The sequence below is a fragment of the Armigeres subalbatus genome, chromosome 3 (assembly GCF_024139115.2).
Source record: "Armigeres subalbatus isolate Guangzhou_Male chromosome 3, GZ_Asu_2, whole genome shotgun sequence".
NCBI lineage: Eukaryota > Metazoa > Arthropoda > Insecta > Diptera > Culicidae > Armigeres > Armigeres subalbatus.
The window spans coordinates 300,960,845-300,983,011 of NC_085141.1; the positions used below are offsets into that span (position 1 = coordinate 300,960,845).

Genomic DNA, 22,167 nt, shown 5'->3' on the forward strand with positions numbered 1-22,167 from the left:
TGGAAGTGCTTAATGAACACTAAGCTGCGAGGCGGCTCTGTCCCAGTGTGGGGATGTAATGCCAATAAGAAGAAGAAGATGTAGAGAGTTGACTGTATTTGTAGATAGTCAAAATTCGTATTCTGCTAAGTTTTGGACATAGATATGGTTCTTATCAAAACATATCAGAACACGCAGTGATCAGTTTTGTATGAGCTAGAAAAATCTTTCGATCGTTTATGAGTCAGTTGGATTCGCGTTCGGTCACTTATTGATCGTTCATAGTCACTTATGAACCACTTCTGATCACACAAGACTCTTGTGACAAGAGTCAATTCCTTTTTGTATTTTCCTAGGCTTTTTCAATCTTTTGTAACTCTGATATTGTTGGTCACTTAGGGTCCTTCATTTTAGGCCACACATGGATAACTTCGGCAAGTTTTTATCATTTGGCTTTAAGTCATTTGGCATAAGGCCATTTGGTAAAGGCCATTTGGCATAATTTTGAACTGCAAGGAAAAAGTGGGTCATTTGGCATAATGGGCATATGGCATAATTTGGAAGTGTAAAAGGGAAAGAGTTATTTAATGTATTGTTTCACATAGTTAGAGTGGATCGATGGTATGTTATGATAGATTTAGACTGATGGTAGACATTTTTCGGAAGGACGGACAAACGAAACGGCAAAACTACTTTCGAGCAAGGGATCACAACCGTCATTGACTTATTCCAGACAAACATTTACATAAAAAAATCCCAATTTCCGTTGTTTCCGCTTATTCTAAAAGAAAGGATTAAATTTCCACCATCTTTTCCAGGAAAACGCCTACATCTAAAGGACGAATCACATTCATCATTGCCATAATTTGGGCAAGCGCCATTTTTTTGTAGATTGGTGCCTCTGAAATTCGAGGTGACAATTATTTAGATTTAGGGCACCTTAATCCTGGCAAGCGCTTACACTCAACCCTCTTTTTACGTCACTTAATGGGGGGACGTAAATCGAATGTGACGTAAAAAGAATTTTTGCTAAAGTTTCTAGTATTTCACTTAATTTATTGATAGTGAGGATACTTTCAAATACATTCACTTGCGTCTTACATGAGGTATTGTAAGATCTCGCCGAATCCACCAGATATTATGAGATCTCCAAATCGTCCTGGAGTTTGAATCAAATGGTCTACCAAATCAACCAAAGCCTTCATGATGTCCCAAGTCGTGGTATCAACTCAATTATGTCCTCCGAGGATTTGTCTTTCACTTGCGTCTCAAAACAAGACATTTGAGGTGTTGTAAGATCTCCAAATTGTCCTGAAGTTTGAATCGAATGGTCCACCGAATCAACCAAGGCTTCCATGATGTCCCCAGTCTAGGTGTCAACCCAATTTTGTCCTCCGAATATTTGTCTTTCACGTCCGTCTTCAATTATTGCATGTATGAAGTTGTAAGATCTCCAAATTGTCCTGGAGTTTGAATCAAATGGTCTACCGAATCTACTGAGGCTTGCATGATGTCCTCAGCCACGGTATCATCCCAATCATGCCCTCCGAGTATTTGTCTTTCACTTGCGTCTCAAGTCCAGGTATATGAGATGTTGTAAGATCTCCAAATTGTCCTGAAGTTTGAATCAAATGGTCTACATAATCAACCAAGGCTGCCACGATGTCAACCCAATTTTGTCTTCTGAGTATTAGTCTTTTACTAACGTCTCAAGTCCAGGTATATGAGGTGTTGTAAGATCTCCAAAATGTCCTGGAGTTTGAATCAAAAATCTAATGAATGAACCAAGGCTTCCATGGTGCTCCCAGTCGCGGTATCAACCCAATTATGTCCTTCGATTATTTGTCTTTCACTTACGTCTCAAACCCAGACATATGAGATTTTTTAAGATCTCCAAATTGTTCTGGAGATAGAATCAGTCTACCGAATCTACTGAAGCTTGCATGATGTCCTCAGTCGCGGTATCATCCCACTCATGCTCTCCAAGTATTTGTCTTTCACTTATGTCTCAAGTCCATGTATATGAGATGTTTTAATATTTGCAAATTGTCCTGGAGTTTGAATCAAATGGTCTACAGAATCAACCAAGGCTTCCACGATGTCTCCAGCCTCGATGTCAACCCAACTTTGTCTTCTGAGTATTAGTCTTTTACTAACGTCTCAAATACAGGCATATTCGATATTGTAAGATCTCCAAATTGTCCTGGAGTTTGAATCAAATGGTCTATCGAATCAACCAAAGCCTTCACGATGTCCTAAGCCGTGGTATCAACTCAATTATGTTCTCTAAGTATTTGTCTTTTACTTACGTCTCAAATACAAGCATATGATACGTTTTAATATCTCCAAATTGTTCTGGAATTTGAATCAAATGTTCTGCCGAATCAAACAAGGCTTCCACGATGTCCCCAGCCGCGGTGTCAAACCAATTTTGTCTTCTGAGCATTGGTCTTTTACTAACGTCTTAAATACAGGTATATGAGATGTTCTAAGATCTCCAAATTGTCCTGGAGCTTAAATCAAATGATCTATCGAATCAACCAAAGATTTCATGATGTCCTAAGCCGTGGTATCAACTCCAATATGTTCTCTAAATATTTTTCTTTCACTTGCATCTCAAAACAAGACATATGAGGTGTTGTAAGATCTCCAAATTGTCCTGGAGTTTGAATCGAATGGTCTAATGAATCAACCAAGGCTACCATGGTTCCCCCAACCGCGGTGTCAACCCAATTTTGTCTTCTGAGTATTAGTCTTTCACTTGAGTCACAAATTTTAGCATGTAAGATGTTGTAAGATCTTCAAATTGTCCTGGAGTTTGAATCAAATGGTCTACCAAATCAACCAAGGCTTTCATGATTTCTTCACTCGCGGTATCAACTCAATTATATTCCCCGAGTGTTTGTCTTTCACTCGTCTTAAATCAAGGCATATGAGGTGTTGTAAGATCTCAAAGTTTTCCTGGAATTTTGATAGTTTGCGAATTGCGTCTCAAATTCTGAAATGTAACATGTTGTAAGATCTCCCAATTGTTCTAGAGATTGAATCAAATGGTCTACCGAATCAATCAATGCTTCCATTATGTCCCAGGCAACGAAGTCTAGACTTCAGATATTCCTTCGATGACCTGGAGTGGAATAATTGTTAAATGCGTATCTAATATGGATCTATAGATCAAAATGGGATGAATCATTAAAAATAATAATCCTGTAGACCTAAAGACCAGTACTCCATGACTTTCTTAAATTACCTGGAATGAAACAATAGTTGAAGAGGTATCCAATTTAGTCCTATGGATCAAAACGGGTATGAGCAAGTTTTTTTTTTTAAAGAGATAACAGCCTTTTGGTTACGCGTGTTGACCGTAAAGCTTATATTTCAGGGATGGATGATATTCATGGATGATCTGCAATGGAACAATAGTTGAAGCCGTATTTACTTTAGTTCTATGGATCAAAAAGGGCATGGCCCATATGAATTGCCGAATTTAGTCACAATCAAATAGCTAGAACCATCCCTACAAAAAATTTAGTTTTATGCTGATTTTACCGAAATCATGTAGAGCAAATAATGGTTTTCATGACCGTTATAGAACTAAAAATGTTTCTAGTGATGATTGTCTAACTTGTGCTGCGCAGGTCGTTACTGGGGTTGCTGGGGACATCATGAAGGCCTTGGTTGATTCGGTATACCATTTGATTCAAGCTCCAGGACAATTTGGAGATCTTACAACAACTCATATGCCTGGAATTGAAACGCAAGTGAATGACAAATACTTGGAAACATAATTGTTCTGATACCACGGCATGGGGCATCATGGAAGCCTTGGTTGATCCGGCAGACCATTTAATTCAAACTCCTGGACAATTTGGAGATCTTACTACATCTCATATGTCTGGATTTGAGAGGCAAGTGAAAGTAAAATACTCGGAGGACATATTTGGGTTGATACCGAGGCTGGGGACATCATGGAAGCCTCGGTGGATTCGGCAGACTATTTGATTCAAACTCCAGGATGATTTGGAGATCTTACTACATCTTATATGTCTGGATTTGAGACCCAAGTGAAAGACAAATACTCGGAGGACATAATTGGGTTGGTACCGCGGCTGAGGACATCATGGAAGCCTCGGTTGATTCGGCAGACCATTTGATTCAAACTCCAGGGGGATTTGGAGATCTTACTACATCTAATATGTCTGAGTTTTAGACGCAAGTGAAAGAAAAATGCTTGGAGGACATAATTGGGTTATTACCCCAGCTATGGACATCATGGAAGCCTTGGTTGATTCTTCAGAACATTTGATTCAAACTCCAGGAGGATTTGGAGATCTTACTACATCTCATTTGTCTGGATTTGAAACCCATGTGAAAGACAAATACTCGAAGGACATGATTGGGTTGATACCGCGGCTGGGGACATCATGAAAGCTTTGGTTGATTCGGCAGACCATTTGATTCAAACTCAAGGGCAATTTGGAGATCTTAGAACAACTCATATGCCCACATTTGAGACGCAAGTGAAAGACAAATACTTGGAGGACATATTTTGGATGAATCCGCGGCTGAGGAGTCTAGGGAATTCTTGGATGACCATGAAAGGTTCGGCTGCTTAAGGCATATTGAGTTTGGTTTAATAGATCATATAGAGCATGAACCATTTAAAAAAAGAGATAACAGCTATTCGGTATCGCGGGTAGACCTCAAGACCTATAATCCAGGAAATTCTTGTATGACCTGGAACGGAATTTGGTTCAATATATCAAATTGGGCATAAACCATTTTTTACAATAGATAACAGCTCTTTCGCCACGCTTGTAGACCTTAGGTCCTCGGTTACGCGTGTAGACTCCAGGAAATTCTTGGATGACCTTGATCGGAACAATTGTTGAAGGCAAATGATGTGTATACAAAGCATCTACTTCGTTCTTTGGGTTTCTAAGAGTGCCTTCTTATAGGCTTACTTTTGGATGTCAATAATGTTTCAAATTCTTTTTACGTTACGTGCCGTAAAAAGGAGGCCGTAAAACGAAGTGACGTAAAAAAAACTGCCGTAAAAAGAGGGTTGAGTGTATTTATTTTTTTATTGTTTCATATTTAAAGTGGACTTTTTAACATTTGGTTATTCGAGTCCACTGTTTTTAAGTATTTTCTTTTTCTTTTTTTTACCCTAACGAGTTACAATTTTTTGTTTTAAATTGTGTCGTAATATCCGATATTTTTTAAGTACACAATAACATTCTTCGCCTTCTCTGGATCGTCTGCTAAAGCCTCTCGTATATTTGTTGGGATGTCTGCTTTTGTTCGTTCTTCGTCTAAAACTGGACAATCGACGATCAGATGTCTCACTGACTGCAGAGCATTACAATGTTGGCACCGGGGAGGAGGATCTCCCTCCATAAGAAACCGGTGTGTAAGCTTGGTGTGCCCGATACGAAGGCGGGCGAGAATGATGTCTTCTCTTCTATTTCCGAGGAACGCTTATTTGAAAGGCGTCACTGTATACTTCACTTCTCGCAGCTTGTTTTCTCTCGTTGCAAGCCATCTAGATTGCCACTGGGATATTATACTATTTTTAAGCACTGTCTTGACTTCTCTATAGTTAATGCGTGGCAAAGTGTCGCATGGTTCATCTAGTGTTCGTTTTGCTTCGCGATCGGCTTCCTCATTACCTACTATTCCGATGTGACATCCACATAATTTCCACGATGCTTCCGGTTCTTCTGGTGCGACGAAACAGTTGCATCATTTCCTCGTGCCACCTGCTTTTTATTTTAAATTTATCCACTTGAGGACATTGAGGTGAAAAATTTTGCTTCCGATATTATGAATTGTTACTTTGGTTTATTGATTTTCAACGGTTTCCACACAAATAAAGAATAAGAAGTCATATTAAATCAACGATCTGACATCGAGCTCTCTTTTCAGTATCAGCTTTCGATGTCAATACTAGAAGTTTGCATAGGACATGCTTCATAAATTTTTGGATAGGATAGGGAAACAGTTCCACGGGAAATGCCGATTTTTTTATTTTATTTTTTTATCACTTTTAGTTTGATTTCTCATATTGTCCCTCATCATTTCATTAGGATCTACCATGAGTGATAGACTACCTTACAAATACCACTCAAACCATTGAAATGATCTTACGAGAGAATTTCATGATTTCTTGTACCTATTGGCCCGTTTTCATATTCGCTAGTTCTAGCTAGCTAGCACTATCCGACAGTACTAGCGTGATATTAGCACAATGTAAACAGGAACTGCCTTCGCTAATAAGCGTTTACATTATGCTAATTTCGCGCTAATATTGTCAGCTAGTGCATTGTCTGCTAGAACTAGCGTGTATGTAAACCATAGAGCAGCGTTTCTCAACGTTTCTCTTGAGTGGTATCCCTTAATGCTTCTGCATCGCTGCAGTTACCCCCATTTTTTTCTCTGGTAGAAGCTTAACTCAGAAGGAAAATTCAATAAACTCAGTGTCTAAGTAGCTTTTCCTTTCCTCTCTTTTTAATACACATTTTCACAGCCGTAGCGTGGACTCTCAGCGCCCTTTAATTACAAAAGAAATCAATATTTTATATTTGTATCGATTGTAACAATTGATAATAGCTTAAAATTCCTAAAAAAAATAACTCTTGATATTTTTACAAATTTCTCAAAGATTTAAAAACCATACGCAAAGAAAGAGATTTCGTGTCGATAAAATCCAATTCGGAAATGCATCGATCGAATCGCTAATGGACTCGACTCATTCCAACTAAGAAAAAAACCCAACTCTGGACCTTTAGGCCTATCGGCAGTTTTGAACCACTATTGGACCTAGTTGGGCTAATAAAATCCAACTCTGAAGTGAGATTGTCGATGCATGATGGTAAGAGTTGTTATTAGACCAGTCGGATCAAAAACCCTGTGGCCGGAACCGCCAGCGAACCTATTCAGATCAAGAAAAATCCAAAGCCGGTCGATGGTTTGAAGGAATATTACTGGACTTCGTTGCGTCAAAATAATCCTACTCTGACATGAGTCGATGAAAGGAACCACAATAACCCAGTTACCCGTCCCTGAAATGAGTTAGTTTTTTCAATGAAATCCAGTTGTGGAGTGAGAAGATCGATGATCGGGAAGTCGATTTGGATTAAGGAGGCACTACTGGTCTCTGGAAATAGTTGGGTTAATGAAATTCAGCCTTCAAGTCGTAGGTTGATGGTCGGAGTTGCTATCGGTAGCAGCATTACTTTCTAATCATCTAATACCAGCCAACAATTTTATAAAACAAATATTTTGTTGTCGAAATCCTTCGCTTTGATATTTTTTGATGTTTCTATTTGGCCAAATTGTCTGATGAGTACCACTAGTTCAAATTCGCATTCTCGTTTTAAGCTTTTTAACTCTTATTGGTCCCAATGGAGAAGTCAAATTCTAATTATCACTGCTAATCTAATATTCAACGGCTTTACTTTGTTTTTTACCACTGTGCTAGTTCGTCGGTGGTGCTAGTACAAGTTTCTGGTTTGCTGGGTCCAAAAAGTCGAAAATTCAATTGCCCCCGAAATGATCAATTTAAAGATTTTCTGAATTAAACAAACAAACTTATCTTGAATCAGAGATGAGCAAGCCTAGGGCTGGTAGTCTCTATAATAAACGTTTCCTGGTATTAGCTATTGGAACTAATCCGATCACGCATATGGGTATCAAACTTCAATACATTCAAATAACAATTTCAAGATGATTCTTTTAAATTTATTATTAAACTGATCCTTGTAATCGCTTTTGAAAGTCCTCAAAAAACAGAATAGATGTTGAAACTTAAAAATCCACTACATATGAAATGTGGAAGTGGAATTGATGAAATATTTTGGTTTGCTCTACATTACTTAAAATATCGAAATATAGATCTGTGGACTAAACGGTTTTCTTATTTTTTTGGCCCTTTAATTCATACAACTGTTTTCTTCTCATAGGGTGATTCTTGATTTTGGCGCCCCCTAAAGGCTGGCGCCCTTGGCGGGGGCCAACCTGGCCAACCGAACACTACGGCGCTGCACATTTTTTCTCTCAATGAACATATTTTATACTGATAATGAGTAGAAAACCTGTTAAACAAAACGAAAGGGAAGGCAAAACTTATTAGTCATTGAATAGATTTAGATTGCTGTACGAAGCCAAATAAACTTAAACTAAAAATAATTTCACTATTCACATGGCTTATACCAAAAAAAAAACAGTTTTCTGAAATTTGAAAATAAGGATGAATTTTTATTTGTCCCAAAAAAAAGACATCATCATCATTGATCATTGACATTGATCATCTAGTCATCAATCAAGAAAAAGAGAAACGATGATACCCTGCAGTATCACACACCGCAGCTGGTCGGACGCTCGGTGGCAAGCGAGCCTCTATTGTCGTTGCAGAAGCAAACCCGCCTCAATACGACAAATAGAAGCACATGTTTGTGATTCAAACGCAACCGACTGTTGTTCAATTCTGATACACATAGTTGGGTATAAAGATTAAAAAAAAAAAAAAACATAGTTGGGTAGAGAGAACAGGGTGTAAATGTTGCCAAAGCAGATTTGGTAGATACGGGGAATTGACTGATATCCCATCGTTATTAGCTGGTTATGGAACAACTTCTCGCAAGGGCAGCTGTTGTATAATTGGTAATACGTCCGTGTACTAAATGGAATAGTGTGGGTTCAAGTCCCACCGGCGCGGCAGCCGAATCTTTTTTCGCAATATCTCATAAAAACACCCTAAAATGGCAAACTTAACTATGTGTATCAAAATTTAACATCTTTTCCAAAAAAAAAGTTCTTATAATATTTTTAAGTTCCAAGAGCTTCCCCAAGATTTTCTCCAAAACATGCATCAAGAACTGTTATGTACTGCCATTATCTAAAAAAGTGACGGTTACGCCATTTTCCAGGAATGATGTTAAAGAGAAGTAGTGCTCAGCGAGTTCTTCAACAGAAAAATGTAAAACTTGTAGGCTTGGTAAAAAAAAGACCTCTAATAAATTTATCCAGAAATCTCAATTCTACGTATGATATTTCTTAATTCCCTCAAAATTTCTCAACCGTTTTCCAAAAATCAATACGAAATATGCTTCGTCTCTCCAAAGATTTTCAGTTAAATAAAATCATAATGTAATACGTATGTTACACGTAATTGATAAACCTCAAACCTCAACCTCAAAAAATACTCACAGAGTAATAAAAAATTGCACCCGCTTTTGAAATTATAAAAAAGCGTAAAAAACTCGTGACAAAAAAATCTGCGGTAAAAAAAACCGTGGGAATCCAAAAATTTGTGTAAAAACGACTTTATACAATAACTGCACAAGATTGAAAATAAAATTTTACTTCATAATTTTTTTAAATTGTAGGGCAACAACATCTGTCATTACTTATTTTGGCCGAGGTACTCCCTGAGGCCAGCGAAGGTATCCCAAGGGGTACAAGTACCCCAGGTTGAGAACCGCTGCCATAGTGTATCACACGATCGCCTTATTTCTTCTTGGTAATCTGTCAGAAACTTGTGGAGAAAATTCTAATGAGAAGAGAGTTTGGCATGTTTTTCTGACTTAATGATCTCCTGACCTCGTTAGACCCCCGTTCGATTCAAAGACTGTGTGTTTAAATGATCTAAAACTAGAATTAGTTTTAGTAGTTTTAGTGGTCAAACCATTGGCACTTCCACTTGAGCGCCATAATTTTGGCATTAATAGGACCAGAAAGAGGATACGAGAATGAGTGTTTCCTTTTTAAAAGAGATGAGCTGGCCTGTATGGCTGTGTCTTGTTGAAGATTTTTACTAGAAGCTTTCTATGATTTATCTTTAATCGATCTTTTGGGAATTTTTTGTCATCATTTTATTAGGTTTGGAAAGCTGTAGGATCCACTAGTTTTCCGTTAATAGGTCATTTTCGCTCTCGATGAGAACCTTTTTTCGATCGCCATTATATTTTGCACTCGTTCATTGATAGATCATCTAATTGGTTTGCGCCAAGGGCTTCCTTGTCTGTGCTCGCATTACATTGTTGCATGTAATTGTTTGACCATTCGCAAGGTCAGAGTTAACCTCAGATTCTTTACTTGATAGAAGTATATCTGTGGAAATGATGGTGACATTGAAGCCATCATTTCCGTCGTCATTCAAATCAAGTTTGTTGGTTTTGATCGAACCTGCATGTTGAGAATACTGCGGTATTGTAAGGAGGTTATTGCCAATTTCGAATGCTTGAGGATTAGTTTCCATTGCATCCTGCAGGTTGAAATAAGTTAATCTTCAGTAAGTCCAGGTTGACTTAGAGTGGTCTCCATTTCAACCTCATCCGACCGAGAAAGGCAGTAGCCATCATTAGTGTTGATTCATGTAGTTGAAATTTTAATTTACTTACAAGGGATTCATTCCAAGAATTACGTTCTGGTACTCTTAAGATTTCTCTAACGCGACAAGTAACGATATTCCACTAAAAGTTCAAAATAGTTTTCTTATCAACTCCTCTAACGATTGAGCACCTTTGAACCCCCACCAACCAACAGTCTACACGTAACAGCACCAGCACCATTCTTTGTAAATTTTGAAGAGTTCGAGTTGAAGTGGACAAAATATCCAACGCTGATTAATTTCTCATACCGGAGAATCCAGGATTTCCGGTACATGTTACGTAGCCATTTAGTAACCTGTTACGGATAAAAAAAACAATGGGATCCTTGTGCTTTCTCGTAAAATTCTGAAGACTTTTAGGTTTCGGAAGGATGAATTTGCTTTGCAGTTCAATTTTGTACATTTCTACCAGAGATTCCAAGGGATCCAGTACGTGTTTTGTGACCACCGGAAACTATGTTCCCGTTTTTTTAGTTTTTCAAGAATGTTTTAATAGTTTAAGTTGTCAGACGAACAGTTTCATGCGCTGTTCAATTTTGTCTTTCTCTAGCGAAGGTTCTGGATATTGGGAATCAATTTCAACTTCATTTTTGACGAAACATTGAGAATTACTTGATTACTCATGAAATTCTGAAGAGTCGGTATGAGGTTTCGGACGAATTATTTCCAACTTCGTAAAATTTTGACCTCTCATGCTGGAGATTTCAGGCGCTTCGGAGCATGCTGAGTGGCTACCAGCTAATCTGTTGAATTCCGAGAGAAAACAGACGAGAATTGCTCGACTACTCATACAATTTTGAAGAGTTTGAGGTATCGGACGCATGATTTCCTCCACTGTTAAATTTTGACGTTTTGTTCTAGAAATTCTTGGGGATTCTAATATTTGAAATTAGATACAAAATTGAATGCAAAAAGAATATGTACCGCAACGATAAAAACCTAGTTCCACTCTAGAACACTGCTACAATATCCTTATACAACCATGAAAAATATGAAATATGAAACCATATTGGAGGGATGTTTGTTGTAAATGTTGATTTATTAAATGCTGTTTTCCAAAATGTACATAATGCGGAATCTTTGAATAAGCACTCCTTCTCATGCGGTTATTGGATTAATGTAATCTCCACTCTCACCTATTTGCATTAGAAACAATTTGGAGTTTATTTCAATTCAAAGGAATTTAATAAAGATCTTCCATGTTTTTGCTAACGGGAGACACAATCCCCCACGTATGGGCTCAAATAGTTAGTTCCATCTGAATGAACCAACAGTCAGATGTGTTTATGCAAAGATGAAAACAAAGCATATAGGGTATTTCGCCAAATGTTGAACGGCTAATTTCTTCGCCTATTGTTGAACGCACGTGCATTTCTTATGGGAGTTCAACAATAGGCGACAAAATTAGCCGTTCAAGATTTGACGGTTTCCCCTACCTAATATTTGACTTCAACGACGAAGTACCATCACATTTACTCCATTGCATTCCGAATAGAAAATCATACTAACATTATGCAAATCGCAATCGTAGGTGCAAAATAAATTATGGTTAAAGTTCATTTATGTTAACAAAACCATTCCAGTGTTTCAGAAGAAATAAAATTGTTTAAGTCCAGTGATTACAAGGATGATGACGTTTACCACATACGTCAAAAACCGACTGGAAAAAAATAAAACTTACATAATTTGAGGTAAAATTACGTATCGGTCTAATTTTCCGATTTTTTGCGTAATAGTCAATACCACCCAATCGATACTTATTTTATATAGCCATACCTGTTTTAACTAATTGAATTTCATCATCTTACGAACTAAATTATTTCTATTTCATAATGATTTTCTGATCGGACACAACCCTACTTATCGTCTCCGCACTTGTCCGTTGTAGATTGTTTTACAAACTGATGCATCGCGAAGTGACGGGCAATGGAAAACGTCGTTGTCGTCGCCGTCGTGGGAATTTGCATTCGCCCCCCCCCCCCCCCCCCCTTTATTGTCTCCGCGATCATTGTCTTGCTGCGGTGACCGCCACCAGTTAGCCCTCATTAATTCATTCGCACTCCGGGGCGGCGGTCACGTGAGTGACGATGCACTTGCAAAACTCGCACCAAATATGTGCTTAAAAATGTGGCACCCTCCCGGCCGGTCGGTGAGAAAAACAAAAACAGTCTAACTGTTGACCTTTCTCTGCAAAATGAGTGCAATATCAAATCTAGCAGTATTCCTTGCCCATTATCACTCCATTGGCGGCTATTGTTTTTCCGCGTTAGTTGCGCACTGTTTGCCCTGACTGTGCACTTTGGGAAGTAACATTAAATTTAATGACTAAACATATAAAGTTCTTAAATTGAATATTTTTTCTGTTTTTGTGTGGATTTATTTTTGTTCTTTGACAAAAATGTTGTTGGTTCTCCGAGGGTTTCATTTTCGACACCTTTAATAATGATTATTCAAGAAAAAACGAATTAAGTTTTCCTTATTCAAATTCATCTATCGTTTGTTTTGACCAAAAAAATGTCAACTATGACAAAAATTGAATCGCAACAGCTTAATTGAAAATCCTATAAGTCTAGTGACGAATCTTTAAAAATTAATACGATGTGAATTTTGTCTTTTCACGCACACGAAAAAAAAATCCACAATTTGCATTGGGATTTTTAATGTAAAAACCTTTGTTGTTTAACCATTTCTCAAACTTCAGCCTCTATTTTGTTATGTCTCTTTCATCCATGCTCCACAGAGACAATGCCAGCAAATATCACATGAGGTCACTATCAGCCACATTGATCGTTCAGTTGGTTGGCTCATCATCATTGCCACCCTAGGCCTCAGGGGGAGGACGGAATCGATTCTGATTGTCGACTTCGTCAGCAGCCTATCGCTGGACATCGATAGTCTACCGGTTACCGCGAATTGAATTGCATTGCATCTTGAGTGGTTCGTTCCGTGATTAAGAGTTATTATCCCGAGGGTGATTCTTCTTCGAAGCTTTGGTAATAAAATTATGAAAACAATAATCTGAATTGGATCCCGCCAAAAATGAAGATCATTTGAATTAGTGCGATAATGCGTGAAACAGAGGCGTAAAACTCATATCAAACCTCATGGAACTGCTTTCCCGGTCGTTGTAAAACACATGCCGAGTGAGATGCTGATCACGAGAACCAAAGTGGTTGCTCGTTGAGGGAAAGAAAATTTTATTGGTTTGACGTCAAACCAAGTGTAACGGACGAAAAGAATAGTGCTGTCGATCTGCTAGCACCCAGCTCAGTTTGAATTTCTCACCCACCATTGGGCGTAGTTTTAGCTGGCAGTCTCAGTACCACTCGAACGCGCGGAAAGAAGATTGCATGAAAATAAATCAGTTTATGATGGATAGGAATTCTACAGATTTTACGAGCAGCAAATTAAAACAAGAAACAACGTTAAACAACTGGCATGCCATGGCAAAGGGGATAGTAGCGCATGCAGATGGGAAGAAGATTGGCAAAGTGAATTGTTTGTGTTTGGAAACATGATGCACTGTAATGAAAAGCGCCGTGAAGCAATAAAAGCCTGTATTCGTATTGTATCTCATTGCACTGGAAATTTTGGAAACATTCCTGGCAAGCTTGTGCACTCATTAGTACAACGGGATGAGGGAGAATTGGTAGATTGAAATTTTCTCTATGTTTCAGTTCATTTTTTGTGGATAGGCAAACTGTCTGGTAACCTTGGCTTAGAAAAAGTGAAAAAATGCTTATTGATAAAATTATTCTCTTAACGATTATTTGTTTTCTGGAGTTATTTTTTTTACATTTCCTATATTATAATCGGCGTAATAATGAGAGTAAATCAAATTCTCACAGTAGCCTGAAAAATAAAAACTTGAATAGTTTTGACATCTCATTAATCGGTATACACAAAAAACAAATCTTACAATTATTGTATAGAACCTTGGTATGTACAATTCTGCAGGGTATACCCCGTTAGGCATAAGTACGTTAGGCATAAAGACGTTAGGCATCAATTAACTCAAAGAAAAGCCTATGACATAAAGAAGGCAGAATTATGCCAAACGTCCATTATGCCTAAGGTACATTATTCCTATCGTCCGTTATGCCTAGCGTCCATTATGCCTAACGTACTTATGCCTAACGTACTTATGCCTAGCGTCCTTATGCCTAACGTACTTAAGCCTAACGTCGCGGACCCAATTCTGCAAGCTTTAATGCCAGAAATGTATTTTTTTATACAATTTTAATACAGGTATTAGAATAATACTAAATTTTAAGATTTCAATACAAATGGTTGTATTAAAATATTCCACAATTTTAGTTTCTGTGGGGTTCTTATGCAGAACTGTATTAAAATCCGAGATCCGCTGGTTGGGTGTAGCAGTTGTCTAGCTTCAAATGTTCTTGTATATAATGCTAACTAATGGAATTGGTGTGTTGCAAGGAAACGTGCAAGACAAATATACGTAGAAACGATAGTACCTAGAACTACTTTTTAATAAGAAAAGGATTGAAATCTGGCTTTCTAGCCAAAACCTTCAATGGAATTGCTCACAATGAACGACCTACAATAGAATTACTCCCATCGTACAGGTCTCTGTCTCTCAAATTCCGGATTCGAAATCGCGGGATGCCCTGGATTCCTACGGAATCGATGATATAAGCTATCCGTTCTACACAGCAAAAAGTTAGAAATTCACAGTAAGGTACACCGGGGCAAGTTGAAATGCGAGGTAAGTTGAAACGGAAGCTGTAATTAAGATCGGAAGAGGCCGAGTGCCCTGATTATTTTTTTCAACAAACTACTTCCGTAAACGCACCTTCTGACTACCATTCCCGGAAGATTGCAGCCACTAAAAGCAATCCCTGTCATTATTTATTTTTGGCTCTTTGCAAAATCCTAACCAATTTTTTGACGTACCAATGAAACAGGTCTCAAAATGATGTTTGGAAGAGTTTTTTCATCAAATTTCCAAAGTAGATTATCATTCAATGTTGAATACGCATAATGATTATGAAAAATCTATGGAAGACTCGTTTATTTTTTGTATTTTGGTCGTTTGAAATTGCTCCGCATTTTCAATCCATCGGGGCAAATAGAAATGCGTGGTGCGGGGCAAGTTGAAACAACGATTCAAAACGTCACCTTCGCAATTGAAAGTAATTTTTTTTTCAGAATTCAACATGATTGGTAAATACATTTGGAAAACATTAATTTATAAAAACTTCTAAAAATAAATTTAATAAATTTCCGCCAATCCCGTCATGAATGCAACTCTTCTACAATCTGCAGCTGATCTCCAGTAAATAATAGAATGAAAAAGGCTCATGTTCAATCTGCATGGTCTAGTTTTGAGGTTATCAATTTAATTTTTTTCGTAGTGAGCACTGTCTTAAAAAAAATAAAACTTGAGCATGTTAATATTTCCTTAACTCTACCTTTCACTTCTCCAGCCCCTCTTTCTCCAATCGAGGAATTTATAAGAGATACGCTAGTTATTTATGAGTTTATGAGGAAGCCACTACTGAATTAATCAAGCGCACAATTCAAGTGAACCAAATATTGAACCATCCTGAAAAGCAGTCCGAGTGGTCACCAGTAGGAGGTAATCAATCTGATAAATTTTCGGCGTAGTGTGTTCCCTTGAATTTGATCCCTGAATATTACACTTGTGATTTAGTTGTATCCTACCCTTATTTGCATAATAGTCCCATGTATGTTTTCTTCTACTTGATTAACTTGCCTTTTAATTTTTTCAAATTTGTTTTACATGGAGAAAAAACAAAAAAAAAAACTAGTAAAATGAAAAAAAAAATGCAATTTTTCCAAAAATTTTACATGGTACTCTTTATTTGTATATATTGCCATGGGACGAATAAATAGACTATATTTAAGTTTATTTTTTGTGTAAAAGAGTACCAAAATATGGAATCTGACTTTTATGCGAGTAAACATCAAGATGAGACGACACAAGTGGGATTTGATTTTCATATTTCTAGAAAAAAAAAGCCTACTACTTTATCAGTTTTTCTTAAACAGGACAGGATACAATTTTAGGCTAATTTCTGAAAGAAAATCAGAATCGTCAAAAATTTACATGGGACATTTATGCGAATCCTGGTAGTATAGTACCCCTTACACAATCTCGTACATCTTGAGTCTCACTTAGTACATATATTTAGTTTTTCAAACGGCAAAATTAGCTTATGTCTGTACGATACGCGGGGCAAGTTGAAACGATGCATATGAAAAAATAATTTCAGTATCCAAAATATTTTTAAAAAGTTTGGTAAGGTTGCTTATTTTTTTATGTATAATCTATGCTTCACATAAGTATGTGCATAGACATTAGGGTGGTTCAAAAAATCGATTTTGCTCCACAGTGCCATACCATATTCTGAGTGTCCTCTGAAAATTTGAGCTCATTTGGGTTAAAACTGATTTAGCACAAGCCGTTTCAAGTTTGCATGCAAATTAGTATGGGGAAATTTATTTTTTTCATTGTACTGTTAATGACGTTTCCCCATTAAGCGCAGGTTAAAAAAAACCTACATAGCTAAAAGGGATACTCAACAGCCTTCACCCAACGAAACCAAATTTTCAGAGGACACTCAGAACATGGTAAAGAATCAGATGAGCATTGTGAAGCAATGTCGATTTTTTGAACCACCCTAATAAACATACATTTAAAATCACAAAATATTTTTATTTTCATATAAATGTTTCATCCAAAGCTGCTGTGTTGGTGAGTCGCTGTTTCTGAATGTTATTTTACCTTTACCGTATTATTTTGAAAACTTAACTTCTCACAAAAAAATACTTCTCCGGTTTCTTTCCTTCAAGGAAAGTTACCATACTTGTAACTTTCTCATGGGACATAGCAATATATCTCCCCCTACGTTACGCTTAAAGTATTTGTTCGCTCTAAAATCAAACTTTTTACAGGACAGATTGCATTCGTTTCCTATTGTGTTTTAAAGCTTTATTAATCGTTTTCTATTAAAAGTTTCCCGGATCGAACTATGCGCTTAAAAGTTTTGGCCAAAATGGAATTTACAAAGACAAAAATGGGCAAAAGGTTTAGGTCACGTTATTGGCACATATCAAAAGCAAAAAATTACATTTTATACATCTAAAACATTTTAGATCTAAAAACACCTCTTTTACAGGCATGTTTCTGAACCAGTATTTCAACCGGAACACGAAACTGTTAATATAGTCAATAGCTCACCTGCTGGAGGATGAGACATTGCTTACTTTATTACGATTGCTTCTCGTCATCCATGGTTACAGATGATGCCTGTTCTCCTTCATTTCCAAATACATAGCCAGCATATGTTGTACATTGTTCTCGCTTTCTCGATCTTCTCCGCCCTTGTTGAGAACATGATTTTCTCCGATAACCAACTGCTCGGCACAACAAGAATGTTTCCTTAATTTCGTCATAGAAAATTCATTCTTTCATATAGGCTCCACCATTTGAAGGAGGAATACTTTTCTCGACTTCCATCTGCAGATCACGAGCTCCAGTGTACGGGTGTCTCGGACCGAATTCCGAGGGAATCCGAAAAATATATTAAGCTCTTTTAGTGGAATGTATTCAACCGTCTAAGACACAGTTGTGGTCGAAATACGTATCTGCAAAGATATCGAAAATAATTGGTGGAATTAAATGGAGAGTACTTGACTCGTCCGAGGGAATGATTCCCTAAAAAACTGGTACATTAAGCGATCTTGTGCCGTTTTGTACACCTTGTCAACCAGCAATAAATCAGTCCCCAGGTGCTTCAAAAGATAACAATTTCAGTCCAGGCTGGTTTCAGACTGGGGACTGCCAACTGGAAAGTGATACTGAACCGTGTTAACAAAATAATTGTAACCAGGGGTGGCATTGCGCATCTCGAATCGAATCACTCGATTCGTACGTTTTTGCATTCGTTTCGAAAAAAATGCGGCATTATGTATTTCGTTCGACTTCATTCAGTCGCAGTACAAGATTTCGAATACGAAAAAACAGAAAACAAACGAAATGTAAACAGAGAGAATAAGAGATAGCTGTCTCCGTGTTTAGTATGCCGCACGCTAGAGAGACAACCTTCAGCGCATGGCGAATGTGAGTAAACAGAGAGAAAAAGAGTAATTTTATCTGCGTGTAGCATGTTGCCTGTTGGAAAGGAATCCTTCGATTGGTAGTTAATTTATAAACAAGCAAATTGTGCTCAATTACTATAAAAAGCAATATTATTTATTGAGCAGTTGCAACCGATTAAAACATTATGCCGATACCATATGTTTTGTAAATTGAGATATAGTTACGACACAAATTATAAGCTTTATGTTTATTCAAGTTTATACCACATATCCAATTTTGAGCTTAATAATTTAAAGCTAAAGAAGGATTCGATAATAAATTACTTTGATGTTTCCATGTGTTTCAGTTAAATGCAGTTAATTTTTACGTAAATTTTGAAATATACACGTTTTTACGCAGATTTCCCCAAAGATTTTTTCACGCGGTTTACGTAAAATACACGAAATACGTGAAAACTGCAAAAAAAGCTATTTTAGCTGAAGTCGTTTTTATGCGGATTTCGGGATAATTAGATATTGCATATTGTCATTTCCCGTAGAGAAATAATAACAAATTTAATTAAAAACTTTCAGCAAAGAAATTACTCTCGAACAACATTCGAAAGCTATAAAGGTGACGAGTGTTTTTCATTCGAATTGAGTCGTTTTTCAGTGTGCTATCGAGCTTCCATAATGCCAAAACATCTCGTTATTCTTGTACCTCCTCGAGCATACTCGAACGATGAGTCGTTTTCGAGATCGAATCGAAAGCCATAATGCCAAATATGTTCGACTCGATAGAATTACGTTCGAATCGAGATGCGCAATTATACCAGGGTTCACTCACTTCGACAGTAGACTAGCGCGGGGTGAAAAATTCATGTTCAGTGCAAAACATAAACAAACTCAGTGGCTGCCATATAAAAATCCAAGATGGCTGAATCACGAAATTGGCATACTGCAACACCTGTCTATATTCTCCTTGATTGTAACTTATTTTGTTAATCGTGTAATTTCGTGGCTTTCTCATGTTTAAGTCTAGTTTGATCCAGTTTACACATACACAGCCGACTCCTGGAAGAATCCTGGAAAATAATAGAGTTAACTACAGTTAAATCTCCATGAGTCGATATTCAAAGGGATCATCGATTCATGGAAATATCGAGATATGGAATAAAGAATCCTTGGGATGCTGTTTTTTAGTATGACATAATTTGCTCCCATGAGCCGATATCCAGTCATAGAACATCGACTTATGGAGGTTTGACTGAAGTTCTGTCATTTTTGTAGTTATTATTTATGTTTTAGGCACATTACAAAAGGAGTTCAAACCGGGGTTTACTCGCTTCGACAGTAGATGGGAGAGATTAGAGCGGGTGAGAAAAAAAAAACATTTCAGTGCAAAACGTGAACAAACTCAAACTGTCCCATACTAAAATCCAACGGATTGGACGAATTGTTCCAGTCAATGGTAACTGCTCCTCAACCTGTGAGGAATTTGTCTGCGATGCCAGGGTGATTCTTCTTCTCGCATGAAGTCATTCGATTCTTTGAAGACGACAGCCCTTCTCGTACACGGAAGAAATAAACTACCCAATAGTGAGTTTAATTCACCCAACCTCGAACATCCGTACGGGAAAAATTGAGTAAGTAGGGTTGAAGTAGTTTGCCTTTACTCGCATGTTAAAAAAGTACCCAACGGTAAATTTATTTACCCAAATGTAAGTTTAATTAACTCAATTTCGACCTCAGGTAATAAAACTAAAACTTGGCTTCCCGTATTGAACTGGCGTCGTTGGATTGTTTGGCTCTTTTGTTTTTGACAACAAAAGAAAGAGTGGATGAAAGAGAAGAGAAAAAATAGCTCGAAAGTAAGTTTAAAAATACTCAATTTTGGGTACTTTTTTTCTTCCGTATAGGGTGGAAAATCCCATAGACCAGTGCATAATTACGTAGGCGTAGGTTGGCAGTTCACAGAGCTTTTTCACCGGGACTTCCGATAGCTTCCGATAAAATTGTTTCGTCATTTTATTCGCATGTAGATGTCCTTTGCGATTGATTTCATGCTGAATGCAAACTTTAACACCCCTACTTTAACACCCCAAAATTCACCAGAGGGTGATAAAATCGGGATATTATTGTATAGCGTACGTAGTGCATACCGTACGAAATTAGTTTTTCAACGCCTCCTATTCGAAAAATCCAACTGCTCTGAAAAATCTACCACACACAGTACTTGATTCTTATAATGATCGCACAAAGGAGTAATAGAGAATCCTGAGCAGGAGAGCATAACGGATCACTGAACTCATCAACGATTTAGAACATAAAGCCAAGTTGAAGAATAGCTCTAGTGATAACATGGTTGGAGTAAACATGGAATGTGAGGGCAAGTACGAGACACTGAAGATGGCCTTGCAGTTGAGGTCGAAAAACGTATCTGTCAAAGTTACAATCGAGTGGTGGAATTATCAAATTGTTGATTCAGTGTTATCACGCAATAACAAGTAATCGTTCACTACACATAACATCAAATAACTAGCATGAGCATAACAAATGTATTGCCCCGATATTTTACAATACATCATGTGTATTCTTTTTGTAGATTGGAAACATTAAGAACCCAGTGAGTCGAAAAACTTCGTTCAACTGTTAAAAAAATTGCATTTTGCCGTTGTCTCCTAGAAAAGTTGAGCACGGCAGCCCTGATTCTTCATTATTATTTTGTCTTTAATTATGAGATTTTCTGCCTAAGGTGCTTCTCAGACCTGACATTGACCAATGACTAAAATCTCTTAGGATTAGTACGATGACTTGTTTCTGGTCGTTGTACTTGCCGATTATTCAAGAAATTGCAGTAATTGTAATAGCGTTGGCTGGCAACAATGAATAGAAGTCTAGAAGTACACAACAGGCTGATGATCGTTATCGTGCAATTCTTTTTTTTTTTTGCTCAGTCGAGGGCAGGTACACACTACACCGACACTTTTTTTGTGAACCAATGCGTCCATTTCATTGAACTTTTGTAGTATACCCGTATCAATTGTTTAGTGCATGTCTTTCTGCTCCATTTCAATTGAAAAGAAATGAAGTAGTCGTTTTTTATTCAGATATTTCTCAAACTTAATGTGAAGCCTCTTTAGATTGAGATAACGCTATAGAGCTATATCATTGATTTAATTTTGATATGACGTTCTAGTAGGGTATTTATACCCTTCGAGAAATGGCTTATATCAACTCTCAAAGGAGCGCCCCTCAATCAGTTTTGGCTTCAACAAAAAGTGGGATAACACTGATTTTGACCATGCATCAGTACTGCAGTTTAAACGCATTTTTGCTTGTTCTTATGAGTTCCGAATTCGTTTTTGTACAAAGTTTTGATTTCATTGCGTTTGGCATTTCGAAATCTCACCTTTACACAGAGCTCTAATCAGTCAAAGGTTTCATCAGATTCTCCAAATTCGTATTCACTTCTTTCCTAATAAATCAGAGCTCTGGAGCCTTGGAGATTCATGTCGTCAGCTTCGAAACCAGCCTAAGAGTGAGATACGTTTAGAAAATTTACTCCATTGACTCCATCCAATAGGTTCTAAAGGTGGGTCATCTAAAAACAAATTATAGTCCATACTCTTTCGACCACCTCTCGCAAGTATTGATAAGAATAGTAAGAACTAGAGCACAGTGTGGTAGATCCATCTTTGCAGGGTTGCTGTCCGGCATTCTTGCAA

General features: G+C 37.4%; 1 protein-coding gene across 11 annotated transcripts in view; it reads left to right on the forward strand.

Moving 5' to 3' along the window:
- Positions 1-22,167, forward strand: part of LOC134224978 (solute carrier family 12 member 7) — an 848,828-nt gene that overhangs the window by 442,043 nt on the left and 384,618 nt on the right. For 4 of the 11 annotated variants that reach the window (XM_062704684.1, XM_062704685.1, XM_062704692.1 and 1 more), the window contains exon 1: positions 13,212-13,365. The exons of 6 other annotated variants lie outside the window; for them this stretch is intronic. The gene's annotated coding sequence lies outside the window, so the exon portion shown is untranslated. Of the gene's footprint in view, positions 1-13,211; positions 13,366-22,167 lie in introns of those variants that run through there. One more of the 11 variants, XM_062704683.1, reaches the window with a different exon arrangement.